We start from the raw sequence: 14,936 nt of genomic DNA on the forward strand, positions 1-14,936 counted from the left end.
ACAAAAACTATATATTAATAAAACACAATGGGTGTTGTAGTAATATTAGCTTATTTCTTAAAACTGGAACTGCTTGCACACTAATGCGTATTAGCATAAATAGGCTATGTACTAAGACACGAAAAGGACCCTTGCATTCAATTACTTAGACAATTTCTAATTTGTTTAATTTTCTGAAGTTTGTAATTGAGCAATAATATTGCCATTAAAATCCTATTGCACAAAAACTTATTTTCGTAGAAAGCCAAAAACTGCAATGCAATTTAAAAATAATACATCTTGGTAACTATCAGCAACATCAGGCCTATTTTATATATAAATGTCTAAGATATAATACAACAGTATATTAAAATTTCGGTACAGTTCTTTGTACATATCCAGAAATTTAGTTTTTGTAGATAACATTTTCGCCAGCGGACTGCAGGAGAGCATTCCATCCATAACATAAAGTGAAACAAGCGAAAAAATATGGATTGACTAGTTATTTGCCTAGTCGATTTTTAGGCAAGAGCTTATATATTATTGGATTTTTCGTTAAGTTAACAACGTACTTGACTATACTCTATGCTGTGTGTTTGATATTCTGGTGGAATTTCTGCTTCATAATGAGGGCCCAGAGAAGTCGGCACATTTTGTGGCGCGGTGTCGTAGTCATCCGCCAACAACTGTTCCTCCTCCTCGTTCCCAAGGTTATAATCAGCAAGACTCTGGTCACCCAGGTCGTCGCCTAACAAATCTTCACTGCAAGGAATCAATAAATATGTCATTGATTTTCACTACGCACGGAGGCGTTGTTTCATAAACATATAAAAATGCAATTTATACAAGTATTTGTAACTAAAAACTTTATTCAATCAAAAAACACATTCACCGCAAAATTTACGGAAATTACTTATTTTATTCACTCAAATATAATTATTTACGAAAAATACCAACTTGTCCGACATATTGTTATCCGAAGAACACCACAGATTAGTTGAATAAAAAAGTGACGCCCACAGAGCTAAGTAAGCAGTAGTCCCATAGGTTATACACATACTAGTGTTGAGCATAGTAGGCGATTATTAATCGTAATATAAATAGTGGAAGTAATTTGTAAATGTTTATATAATAAATGTATCAGACAAATAAAAATAAAAAATAGATGAGACAGAAAAATGGTAATAATATTTCGTAAAAACTATTTCGTTGCTAACAAATTATTTTTAGAAAGACTTATTTAAAGGATGGTGACCGTTAGGCGACGAAACGTTAGAAGGAGTTTTAGGTAGAACGTAATACTGAAACAGGGTTGTAGGTTCGAACCCTACCAATACCATCATGGCACGCGTCTCTGACTTTCGAAAATATAATAAAACGTACCTATATAAACAAGAGTACTAGGTTTTGCTCGCGGCTTTACTTCTGTTCTGTGAAAAGTCTTTCCTGACACAAAAGTTTGTCACAAATATTCAAATTAAATAAGTAAGATTATTCGTGAATGCCACTAGCTATAAATGCATATATGCATATGCATGCATTTTTTTACTATGTTTTTCTTCACCGTTAAAAATGTTCTGTAATCAAATCCACATTAGGCTAACGTTGTGTTGGAGAAATATTTAAATTTTCTAAGTAGTAGCGGAGCCTATGCCTAGGAATAGATCAAAATTATAATACAGGTTTGCTATTATAGGTAAGTTTTATGTAAAATTCTGAAAACTCTGTGCACAGTAGAAGAAAGCGCAGCACCCGGATTACTCAGCAAGCATATTATAAATATTTGTACGCAATCTTGCCTTTGTGTAATAATACCAAACACAAATCCGTTTTCAATATTATTTATTGGTTAACAATTAATTTTACATAAAACAATCTAATATTGACTTAGATAATATATAAAGGACGTGACTTGTTATAATTTGTTTCTGCCAAACAATAATAGCTAAATATGTTCATGAATATATTTTTAAAAACTGTTGTAGTGTGCGCGAAACAGAAGCGTTTGAGGTTTTTTAATGTGTGCGTTCATAACGACACCAAACGACATAGTATGTGCGCAGCACTTCTTATGTCTAATACCTACATTTAATGTGTTTATTTTTTTCCCGCCTCTTAATTGCGCGGGCTTTCTAGAAGATCTAAGAATATTTATTTCTATACTAGTTGACCCGACGTTGTCCCGTCTTAACTATGAATTTTGCAGCGCGCATTCTGTCAATCGCTGACAGTTATTTCAAACAATTGACAGTTATATAAAATAATATTTTCGTTAAGTTTTCTTAAATTTTCTAATTTTCCGCGCATTTTTGATTTTTTTCATAAGAACCTTCTCTTGACAATAACAAACAAAAAAGTGAAATCGATTCAGTCGTTCACGCGTGATGGCGTGACCAAGGAAAATAGGGATTCATTTTTATATTTATAGATTTAAGTTCCATGTCGTATAAAAGATTTTATACGTATCTTTCTTTTAGATATACCATAGAGTATAATACTGAGTTTCTTTCGATCTACAACTAAATAAATCGCTCAGTTGAAAGAGACAAAGCCAGGGTGCGGCTAATTCTATCCTTTCTGTAGATCTTGGATCTTCTTGTCTTCAGTACTAATTTGTCTATGGGCCGAACCATCCGTTTTTCTTCTGATGGTTTTCTCTGGCACTTTTCTGTCAATATTCGTATGACAACAAGATAGGAATGCATAATTATTTACAAAGTTGATAATCATTTATGATGTGGAGAGAAACAAGGTCACAAATCTCAGAGGTTTTAAATAATAAAATTACTATTGTTACAGACATCAATGGGCTGAATTTTAATTTACCTAGGAATACTTAAATAATTATACGCTTTCCTGTAAATTCTAGTAATTTTTATCTGCCTTGTTATAAGGTCAGTCGGGGCAAGTGCGCCGACGGGATAAGTGTTTACCTACCCTAAATAAATCGAAAACTATTGATGTTATACAATTACCGCAATCTTATATCGATGCTACTAACTGAAATACAGTTCCACTAAAAACATAAATGGCTATGTTCATTTTAATACGATATATTATTCGCCATTTTATTTTAAGTGTCATTTAGACCTGTAAACAGAGATGACCCCGTGAAAGATAACATCAAATATTTCAAGATATTTAACATATTTCTGTAAACCAGTAAGGTGAATACATAGTTTAAACCTTTTATTTTAACTTCCTGTCTGAAGTTTATTTATATATACTAAAATAAAGGATTTTTAGCAATGCGAAAAAATGTACTTAAAATTGTCGAGTAGGGCAAGTGCGCCACAGTTAATAGTCGTATGGCGCACTTGCCTGATCCATATATAACCAACCTTTTTGAGAATAAGTTTTACGAATATGAATTATTATTATAAAAATGTTATACTTAACAGCAGAATTTTTGTACTCAAGGTATTTTGTTTCGAGCCGACTTAAATAAAAGGGCGTATTAGTTAATTCGTTTTACAAAGAAAACTGAAATACCTTGGTCTAGAGCAACTTTACGTGAATAGGTTCCAACTGTTCGATCAGGCACGTTATCTGGATATAATGCAGCTAAAACATATCAAATGTCATAAGGCCAAATTCTAAGTAATTGAGTTATAACGCATTCGAAATTGTTAATTTCTACATTTTTGTATGTTATTTTAGTTTTTAGAAATAAAATGGATTTTATATTAGGGCTACCATTTTTATTCCAACATATCCGCACACAAAACTCTAATATAGCAAAAATTTTATATAGCAAAAAAATCTAAAATGTTTTGAAGCCCTGATTTACATATATATGGCGCACTTACCCGAATTTCATTTCACAGCCATAGTTTGTTATAATATTGAGTGATTAAAAATTATCCAAGAGCATTGCGAGTAAAACTTATTTCTCTATGGACTAAAATGAGTGTTCTCTTTATAATGTTTCATATTGGCGTTTTTTTTTACACAGGCGCACTTACCCCATTTCCGGAGGCAAGTGCGTCTACTACCCTTTTTTACTTTGAGCAAAATATTATTAATTTATGGTCCAATTTCCTTGAATGGCTATAGGTTGTTATCACAAAATACCAAATATTCTTAAATTAATAAAATTATATTCTTAAGTCAGCACAAAAATAAATTATTTTGCATTGAATCCAGCTATGAAAATTTTATGGCGCACTTCCCCCGACTCACCTTAACATGTTTTACTTTTTCTTCTTGGAGCAAGCGATGAGCATGTCAAAACCTATTGTCACAATCTGGAAAATCAATATTTCATTATTAATTTGATATCAATCTGAATTGAAAGCATTTACTTAAGTGGGTGTAAATGGATTTTACAGACAAGAGTGACTTGGCAGAATGAGAAAATTAGAATGGCGCTTTACACTATGGTCGCGTTTCATAGCTGGTCGGAAGATAAGCATGATCCTTTCTCCCCATATTTTGTTTCATGCAGTAGAGTTCAATAATTATGGCGTATAAGCTTCTCTGACGATCACAATTAGATTTTAACGGTTTTAATATTAAATACAAATTTAGCACCACGCCGTTTTGTGTGCACATCCATATTTAACTAGTTAAGTTCTATGGCGGGGCTTATTACCATTGAATGTGCACAATTCCAGACCCGGGTGATAATCAACGTAAAATTCAATAGGTTAGGAAAGTATAGTCTAACTAGGGAATCGAAACCGAGATCTGAACGCGGTATTCAAACGCACACAATACAACAACGCCATTGTGTGGGTCAATAGTAATTTTGTATTAATCAAAATAAAAGAGAACAGAGAACATTAGTAGTAGGAAGTGCGTCGAAGGAATTACTGAATCATACTAACCTCTAAACAGACAATTATTATTAAGGCAATTTTGAAAATAGACCCGTACTCTAGAACGTAATCGGAGAGTACAGTACCGCAACCAATGCTATGGCAGGTTATGTTTGGCCGGGAGGGATGGTAATTCCAAGTAATAGCAGCGATATCAATCGCATCTGTATTGTTTGTGCAACAAGTAGGAGGGATGGAACAGCAGCAACATACGAATCCGTTCCGTTCACTCCACAGCATCGTAACTAAAATAAAAAATATAAATGAATTTGCTCGGGACTTTGCCCTTGAATCGGTTCTATCTAGGTATACAACTGCAACCATCAAGTTTAAAGTGTTAGTTTTAGTTATTGTGTACATTTCGTTCAATTTCTAACACAGATCGAAACACCTTTGGTAACATTAGCATTTACAATATAAGAGAATTAAAGTCAAATACAAAATAAAACTAAAGAACTCAACTCGACACTCCTTCCTACCCTCCCTTACTCCCACAAATCTAAACAAAGAAACAACCATAAAAATAATATTTACCGTATACTCAATTAATTGGAAAGTTCCATTCTGTGCTGCATTGTTGTTGAATAGATATTCTGACAGTAAGTCATTTATAAATGATTCAGTTTGCGCTAACAACTGTATCCATTTTACTAGAAGATAAATTGTCATAACAGCGAGGATAACAAATCCCGCGACGTTCTGAAACAAAGTCACATTGAAAGAGCAAGTTAAGTCGCTTTTCTTCTTATGGACGTAACAAACGTTTGTAAACTTAAGAGTTATATTTAGTAGGCAGTGGCGGCCGTAAACAACGCAAGGCTGCGGGCAGAAAAAAAAGTTCCCCGATTTTAGCATTTTCGTTGGTGAGATCGTAAACATAGTTCTCCAGGTTTGCCTCCTCCTAAGACCCTTGAAACCAAGAGTGTCGCCAGCCGATGGCCCAAGGGGGCGCAAGTTGATGTGAAGAATAAGAAAAGTATGAATTGTAGGTAAAGTCCAGAGCACATCGTGTTCCTCCTACACTCCTTCTCACCCGTTTTAACAATAACATAGAGTAGAGCGCAGTTGACCGTACGGAATATTAAGAATGGATTTAGTGAATTCATTCGAGTTTCGACGTGTAGGAATAATTGATCAAGCAAGTCAAGTCAAACATTTAGGATTTAGGTTGCTTCACATTTGGCTACTTTATAAAATCTCTGGAGGGGGAAGCTGCCTCTCCCTGCCCTTCTTTGGCGACGCCCTTGCTTGAAGCCTTGCTAATAATTTATTGGACGAAAGCGCTGCAGTAACAAAATTATAACTTCATCTGGTGGTAGGATATATTTTATATCTGCTCGAATAGCGACCACCGTACACGAAGTATTAAAACCTGCCATAAGGTAAGTGTGTCGTGTTCCAGGATCAGCCTGTGTATATCCGGATCCAACAGGCCGGCATAATTGTGTCGACTGCCGATGGATAATCATCTCGTAGTCGATATTCTATTGGATCCCACACCAATTACCATCAGGTGTAGTGGGATCAAATGCCGTGCACGTGAAAAAACTTACCAAGATCAGACAGCATATAACTTTGCAAGTAGCTCCGATGCAACCAGTAATGCCAAACACGAATATTACTACACCAGCCACTATAAGCGGTATTACTAATACTTTCAAATCAGATACATCTGGTAGATCCTCAATTTGTAGTGCTTCCAGACTTGAATCTATAAAACCTTGATTAAGACCCCAGCTCCCGTTGCAAGTCCACCTAAAAGCTAAAATAACATTATTTTCATCGTAGATACTACGTAGGGTTATTGCGTTGTATGTTACCTTTACTATTATATAAAGCTGAAGAGCTTGTTTGTTTATTTGAACACGCTAATCTCAGGAACTACTGGTTTGAATTGAAAAAAATCTTCTATTATTGGATAACCCATTTATCGAGGAAGGCTATACGGTATATAACATTACGGTATGACCAATAAGAGCGGAGCAGTAATGAAAAATGTTGCAAAACCGGGGAAATCATTTTGAGGCCTTCGGCGGTACGCGCTGCCTAAACAATTAAAATTAGACAACAGTCACCTATGACGGAAATCTATTATAAAATCAAGTCCACCGCTGTATCTGTCTGAACGTAATAAACTTAAAACTACCCCACTGATTTCAATAGAATTTGGTATATGTATATTTAGAGACGATTTGAAGGACATAGGATACTTTCTATCGGGAAAATATACAAAGGACTTTTGTGCGGGAAAACTCTTTCACACGAGCAAGGCGAAATCAAAAGTTATTTTTAACGAATATATCTGAAATGAGTATCAGAAAATTATTAGCTTACGTATTCTTCTTTTAAATAATACAGTCCCCTTTCTTGATTTGGAAACGTAAATACATTTTTTTTAATTTACATTATAAATTTAAATATTGTGAGATATCATTCATATACCTAAATTCCACATTTGTAAATGATTAAAATATACGAAAGATCCTTTCTTTTCTTCTATTATAGTTCCAGAGTTTCAAAACTTTAAATGTATAGAAACAATAAAGTAATCGATCCAAATATAGTGGTATATATACATTATACCGGTTTAGTAGGAGAAGATTTTCTCAGTGGATCACTTTTATTATAAAGCCATTTTGAATATTTTTTAATACTTAGACGAAGATTTATAATTCAATATGACATGGCATTGATATTTCATGAGATAAACTGCAGATTCCGCAAAATAACTATTATTTCTATAAATCAAAAACTACGACGAATAATAATGTTCGACACCCATTTTATAATAAAAATCTATAGAATAAAATAGGTTCCATTCCAATCGCCTTCCAATTTTTTTATGTCATTCCCAAAGTAGAGAATGCCTTTATACTATAATATTATACATTTACCTTAATAGTCACAATACTTACCATTATCACTAAATTAGATATGAAAACCACAATTTGTGCCAGCACAACGAAACACCCACACATTTTGAATACAAGTTGATTTAACTATTCACACGTTAGTTTTCTAAGCAGTTGCTATTTAAAATGAATCATTATACTTAATATATGAAGTACCTAACATATCGATTAGAGGAAAATGGTGACCACATTTTATTATTATTGAGGGGGTATCTAGAGGTATTTTTCTTAATGCTAAAAACATAGTTCATAAATTATATGATTAGTACCTACACAATTCATATAGTATAATGTTTTCAATAGGTAATTCCATGAATATTATCAAATATCTAAGTGTTGATAAAGTACTCCGGGTATCTTACTAATTATGACATAACAATGTAATTCGAGTGTCTTTTAATGGCATGGTTCCGTGATATTTACTCTAAGTGTAATTAGTATACTACACTAACATATTTACATTTGTTTCAAGGCAGAATTGAATATATTATAACAAAGATTTTATTTGAAAAGTGGGTATTTACCTAAATATTAAAATTTTTGAATATTGCATTGAAATACGTTATATTGTTTCATTTGTACGCCAAAAATGTAGCCTAGTAGATATTCACTTGGTGTATAGAAAACACATAGTTTCATACGTCTGATAGGTTGGAGATAAAAGAACTAGGGAATCAAAAATCGTTAAATTATGCACACCAGTGCCAATGTAGAGCAGTACTAAGAATAGATTTTTAGGAAGCCATAAAAGAAAAAAAAATACAAATAATAGAAGCTTTTAAGCTCTCGATTCCATTTTATTTCATATTCAATGAGTTAAATAAATAAAATAAACTACGTCTTTCAATACTATTGTTTGCCATTCATGGTTCACTAGACATTATTCGCGATTACACCCGTGTGCATGGGGTCTTTACAGCTATCAAAATTTTATAAATCACTGTACCGATCCAAAGAGCCATCGATTAAAAATGTGATCACAAAATTATTTTTTCCCACGGTGGTAAATTACCGATATAAAAGTAAACTATGTGTCAATGTACATCGGCTTTCTTTGTTGTAAATTTCATTCAAATCCGTTCAGCCGTTTCTGCGTAATACAAACATCCAAACTTTTTAGCAAAATATATTTATAATGGACTGCCTCGGTGGCGTAGTTGTACTGCATGCGCGGTACGGCAGCGCTCTGAGGTCCTGGGTTCGAATCCCAGGTCGGGCAAAGTGATATTTGGGTTTTTCTGCTCAGTATCAGCCCGGAGTCTGGAATTTGTGCCCGATATGGCGATAGGCTCGCCCCTATCACATCATGGGACGGAACACACTTGGCGAACAGTGGGTGCCATGGTTGCCTCTCTGCATACCTTCGGGGATAAAATGCGTGATGTTGTGTGTGTGTTGTATTTATAATGTACATGTACTATTAGGTAATAGGAATTAAGATTTACATGTAGTCCCTGCAAGTCAGTTAGGTGTTATGTTAAGAAAAATCGTTCTTTTTTTTTGCTGTTTTATAACTGGGTATGGCAATCATTTTAAAATATTATAGTCTGCTAACCCAGGCTAGCTAGATTCTTCGGAAAGCCAAAATCTATACGGGGCCTTGCAGCGTCTGTATGTAGTAACCTTAATATGAATCAGAAAATCGATTCAGTTTTATCGAACAAGGATCTGGAGTATTGTGATAAGCATGAGGAGCTTGAGTGTGAAGTATTCTATTGGTACAGATTGTATTATCTAAGTAATTAAAATTAAAATTTCAATGCGAAATAAATGCAGAGCCCCAAAAATTCAGAGAAATATTTATAGCTATAAAAACCTCAAAAGACCAAGCTCCTTAAATGAAGATTTAAGAAAAAAACCTCAAAAGTTTGTTTGTTTGAATGCGCTAATCTCACGAACTACTGGTTCGAATTGAAAAAGCTTGTAGTGTTGGATAGCCTATTTATCGAGGAAGGCTATATGCTATGTAACCATTGCGTTATGACCAGTAGGAGCGGAGCATCAATGAAAAATTTTGCAAAAACGAGAAAGAAACTATTTCTTTTGAGAGCTTCTGTTGCATGCGCTGTATAAACGGTTACATACGTAACAAAAATGTATGATGGAATTATTACTCTTAAAACGTTCTAAAAATATATTATAAAACAAATTCCCGCGCCCCGTCTGTCTGCATGTCTGAACGCTTTAAATTCAAAATTGCCCAACGGATTTCGATGTTTTTTTTATGGCGAAAGTTTGACACCCTGGGAAGAACACTTTCTATCCTGGAAAAATATTTAGTGGGACTTCTATCCCGGAAAAACTTTGTCACGGGCAGAGCTGCGAGCAAAAGCTAGTAATCATACTCTAAAACAAAAGAGGTGTATTTATATTAATTACACATTATTATACCGATGATTTCCTTTCAACTCACTCGGACACTACGAACGAGAATTATGGGATTTATAAAATGGGATTTAGACTTCTAAGTAGAACAGCATCTGGCGAGTATTATAGGTTTCGAATAAATAAGAATGCTGTGATGCAAGAGATGACTAGCTCCGCTAATAATGGTTACTTTAACATGAGACAAAGTGATAATAACGAACAATATAACGGTTATTGGTAAGGTATTACGTACAAGTAAGGTAAGTACAACATTGTTAAAAGGAAGATATTGCATTAGAGAATTATGTCCAATTGTGTTATTATATGATAATTAAGGATAAATATAGATAAATAAAAATGGGTGGTAGGATATTTTGAAACAGCCCGGAGAGGGACTACGGCTTATAAGATGTGAAATTAAAAATAGCTCATATAAATGTGTTGCTTATTGTGATCAGAATTCAGTACTAGAGCGTATTCAGTATCGAATAGGCGATTTGTCATAATTGGCAAGAGATAACAATATTAAACAGGATGTGTAAGAATGGCTCTGAAATTAGTGTATCCGGAATCAAAGATAAACTGGACAAAATGATTTGGTATTGGTATTTGATAAGGATTTTTTTGAAAGTAATAATTGTATTTACGTCGACGCTGTCCAATGATAGCGATCAATAATTTATAGTACGTAGATACTATGCCAAAATTGCTGTGATTAGATTAGTTATGATTACGAAAGTTGTTTACGATTTAAACATAGTTTTTGTTTAATTAAAATTTGGTTGATCTTCACTAGATATGTACAGTCAGCCTCAAATGAAAGTATACGCGGATGAAGACCAACTTGTTTCCCCAGTTTGTTTTTAACCGCCTTGGATATAAAATTATAGGTAGGTATATGTCATGCACATCTTATGGATATTTTAATATAAACATTTAAAATCGAATGAGCCTATTTCGAAACACTAGATACCTACTTATGTAGTACATACAGTCAGCTACAACAGCAGCTGAATAAAATTAAAACTTCAAATCGCTTATAAACGTTAATTGACATATTTTTTTTTTTTTTATGTGAAATAAAGTATATTTCCTCTTATAGCATCCGGTCAAAATAATGCCCAAACCAACCAATTACACGCTGTGCCGTTGCGCCGAGCCCAGGTTTCGCCAACACCGCGCACGCGCAAGACGAAATGGCGGGAATCTCCGGCGACGTCATGCACGCGCCATTACTCACCCGGCACATTACCGCTAAGTTATTGCGTTTTAAGCTTTGTTATTATTTCCTCCAATAGAAGTTATTGTGAAACGCTTTATTTTTGTAAATAATAATAATATTTATAAGCATACAAAAATATATGGGCGATTTGTTCACTTATTTATATAGGTGACTCTACATATAGATAATTACAGGTATAGTATGTATGATATATAAATTGCACACTCAACGGATAAGATAACTAACTAAGTATATACAAGTGGAAACCCCCCTATCAGCATGAGCCCTTGATAGAATCGTCATTAAACGTGATAATGATGACTCGAAAAAGATAAATATTTACAATATAGGTTGGTATATTTTGTAGTATTTTTCCGGATGTAGACGTATGGATTTTTTGTAATGTAACGAAATATTACGTTTTGTGGACAAAATATATTTTATCAACATCTCACCGTAGGGCGTTGCTTTATTCTCAGACTATAAAGATATCAAATACTCATACATATGACTTTTAAAAACTAGGCCGGGTCTCCGAATTTAATCTACAGAGACCTATCAACATAAAAATCTATATATAAAATCCTAGGTCACCATAGAATTTAGTTGATAAACTTTATGATTGTATTGATAAAAACAATATTATATTTTTGCTTTGCATGCCAGATATAAAATATCTACTCTGCATATCTCTACAGATTGATTTATCTCGGAATAACAATTCTAAAAGATGAAACATAAAATTATACAACACGTATGTCGTATTATAAAATGTTGTCTCTTTTAGCTTGCATGATTGGTGACAAACTTTTAAGTGTGACAAACATATTTATCCTTAGGATCCCCTATGATAAATAATGCGATTGGTATAATGGATAGTGGTAGGTTTCAGAGCTTTCGGGTGTAAACGCTGTGATACGCTGAATTGATTTGTCTGATCATGTGCACCCGATGAATTACTTTTGGTATAATTACTCTATGGTACCACGAATACAACACTATTGTTACTTTGACATTTCTATTCACAATTGTCATTTGTCAATATTTTGTCATATTCATTCAATACCGTTCAAATCATTCAAATTGTCACTTTATTGCAAAACACTGCTAAATATTTTTTACGTTTTCAAATCCCAATAAAATTACTAAAATGGCAGACGCCGACTGTGAGATAGAGTACTTAGATGAAGACGCGGAAATCGTACAACAATGCTTTCAAACTCCGCGTGTGCCAGAGGTTGTTGTTACTAAAGACACTCCGTTACTCGTAGAAAGGGCAGAGAAAAGACGAAAAAGAAAAAAAGACGACGACTCCGACTATGATCCGAGCGAAGATTACGTTCCGCCGAGCCCTCCGAATCCTAAAAATAAGAAAAAACGGCATGGGTTAAAAAGGTCTTTTAAAGTAGAGCGCGAAATGAACGTTCCAAATTTAAAAGGCATAAAGAAAATAATTAAAGAAAACCAATTGTTGTCTACAGAGGAACAGCTCGCTATACGAAAGAAATTGAATATCCGAATACCAGATTACGATGATCCCTTATGTCTGCCCGTTAAGGCTTTGAGGCAAGAGGAGAATGATCTGAAGAGGTTAAATGTGTGGAATAATGTTTGTCTGGAGCATTTTAAGCACTGCGATACGATGCTACGGCCCGAGCGGGGCGAAACAAAGAAACTCCGTGAGGAGTGTTGTGCTCAGGAATGTTATGAACAAGCAGACTAGTTATTTTTTTATTGATGTGAATGACGAGACGTGCTTGCCGTTCGCCTGATGGTAAGCGATACGACCGCCCATAAACAGTAGAAACACCATCCATCACCTTGAAATACAAAATGTTGTTTAGTATTCCACTGCGCTCGCTATCCTGAGACATGACATGTTAAGTCTCATTAAGTCCAGTTACACTAGCTTCAATCAAACCGAACACATCAATGACTAGACACTGTTGCTTGGTGGCAGAAATAGACATTGCGGTGGTACCTACCCAGGTAGACTTAGAAATGAGAGACCTACCGCCAGCACAATGATTATTATATTTGGTAAAAAGGTAAACAAGAATAATTGCATTTCTGGTATGGCTAAGACACGTCATTATGTCCACTGCAAAAGTAATGTTAATTTAATATAAAACTTATTGAAACATCACATCAAAATTTTTCAACTCACTCAAACATTTATTACTGCCAGAAATGTTGCCATATTGTCTTTGTTTCCACAATTCCTGCCTTTTGATATACTGTTTTGTTGTGATGTTTATGTTAGTGAGTAGGTAAATAATCTTATAAACTACTGAACTGTTTAAAAAATCTTAATAAAAAGTCATTTAAGGTGTAACACTGTAAATTAGGAAATCATTACTGTAGTCAAAACTATTTATAAAAGTTAAGAACATATGTTAATGCTTTACCAAACCTTATGGGGTGTTGGAAGTGTTATTCACTCAAGAACAGTGTTCCTAGCTTTACAAGCTGGTAGTCCATAGAATAGTGATTAGTTTGTCAGTAGATAGTAGTAGAGTCAACTAGTAGTTGTCAATGGAGAAATCCTCACTGCCTAACTGAAACTCAAAAGATGCAAAGTCCAAACAAATGAATAGCATAAATGTGAATGACTGATTGCAATTTTGAGCAGGATTACCAAAAAAAGTAAAAAAATTGGGCAAACCCTTTAATATCATGAAAACCATTTTCACTGTAATATAATAACAATATTACAGGGAAAGTGGAAACAATAATATGGAGCAAGACAAGTGTTGAAAATGAAGATGGGGACAAAAAATCGGAGATATTCCAGTGTGTGTTGCCCAAATATAAGGAGAAAAAGGTTCTGAATGCAGTTATGATGTCATCACGGAAGACTAAAGCGTTCCACGTCATTGATGAGGTATGTTCATATTTTTTTTAATTGCTCTTGAGTAGTTCACTTACATACATACATAGTTTCAAAACTCTAACCCATAGGGGTAGGCAGAGACTATGGCTTGTCACGCATGTTTCTGGCATACTTCTCTCGCTTTCTCCACCTTTATCAATCTTTGCAAGCATCCCCACTGGTCTGGGTACTTTTGACCTGGCCTTTACTAAGAATGTCAGATATCTGACATTTGAAGTTAGTCTTGATACACTAGTAAGTCACTTGATTTATGATACTTAGTTGTTAAATATCAACAACATCATAAAATTAAGGATGCACTGTCAACTTTAGATAAAAAGTGTAAGCATCAGAATAAGAGTAAAGTTTGGCTCATCACTACTGTGGACAAATGTGGTCATTTGTTATTTCTGTATTCAAAGTTCACAAATCATGGGATTTTATTTATATTCTGATAGCTCAAAGAAATAAAATAAGCATTGAAAAGTTTGAGGTGGCTATAATAATTTTTATATAAGTGTGACATAGTTTCATAAACTATGTCACACTTTTAAAAATACAACTTATACCTGACTTTTAAAATAGGAGGATATTTTCAATTCATGTTTTTATTTTTTTACATATTTCTTTTTTTTGAGATTTGTGGGGCGATGCGATGAAGTCCTTTATTAATTGGTAAATTTAGAAAAATCATAATAATATATTCATATATTTTAAATTCAGCTTAGAATGATTCATTCATAGTCACTAACCATTATTATTTT

General features: G+C 33.9%; 3 long non-coding RNA genes and 1 pseudogene across 4 annotated transcripts; 2 read left to right on the plus strand and 2 right to left on the minus strand.

The window, feature by feature from the left end:
- Positions 1-4,175: 4,175 nt before the first annotated feature.
- Positions 4,176-4,980, minus strand: LOC119192817. The gene is made up of 2 exons (XR_005113757.1): positions 4,809-4,980; positions 4,176-4,226 (listed from the first exon to the last, which is right to left on the minus strand). It is a non-coding gene; the product is annotated as an uncharacterized LOC119192817 (long non-coding RNA).
- An 18-nt stretch (positions 4,981-4,998) lies between these two features.
- LOC119192818 lies at positions 4,999-7,907 on the minus strand. Its single transcript, XR_005113758.1, has 4 exons — positions 7,715-7,907; positions 6,353-6,561; positions 5,334-5,498; positions 4,999-5,044 (listed from the first exon to the last, which is right to left on the minus strand). It is a non-coding gene; the product is annotated as an uncharacterized LOC119192818 (long non-coding RNA).
- Positions 7,908-10,040: 2,133 nt separating this feature from the next.
- On the plus strand, positions 10,041-11,759 carry LOC119192816. Of its 2 annotated transcripts, XR_005113756.1 has the most exons (3): positions 10,105-10,338; positions 10,875-10,968; positions 11,181-11,759. It is a non-coding gene; the product is annotated as an uncharacterized LOC119192816 (long non-coding RNA). The 2 variants fall into 2 exon arrangements; XR_005113755.1 differs by having other exon boundaries at positions 10,041-10,968.
- A 479-nt stretch (positions 11,760-12,238) lies between these two features.
- LOC119192819 lies at positions 12,239-14,184 on the plus strand (annotated as a pseudogene).
- Positions 14,185-14,936: the final 752 nt, after the last annotated feature.

This window comes from Manduca sexta, unplaced genomic scaffold (assembly GCF_014839805.1).
Source record: "Manduca sexta isolate Smith_Timp_Sample1 unplaced genomic scaffold, JHU_Msex_v1.0 HiC_scaffold_3227, whole genome shotgun sequence".
Classification (NCBI taxonomy): domain Eukaryota; kingdom Metazoa; phylum Arthropoda; class Insecta; order Lepidoptera; family Sphingidae; genus Manduca; species Manduca sexta.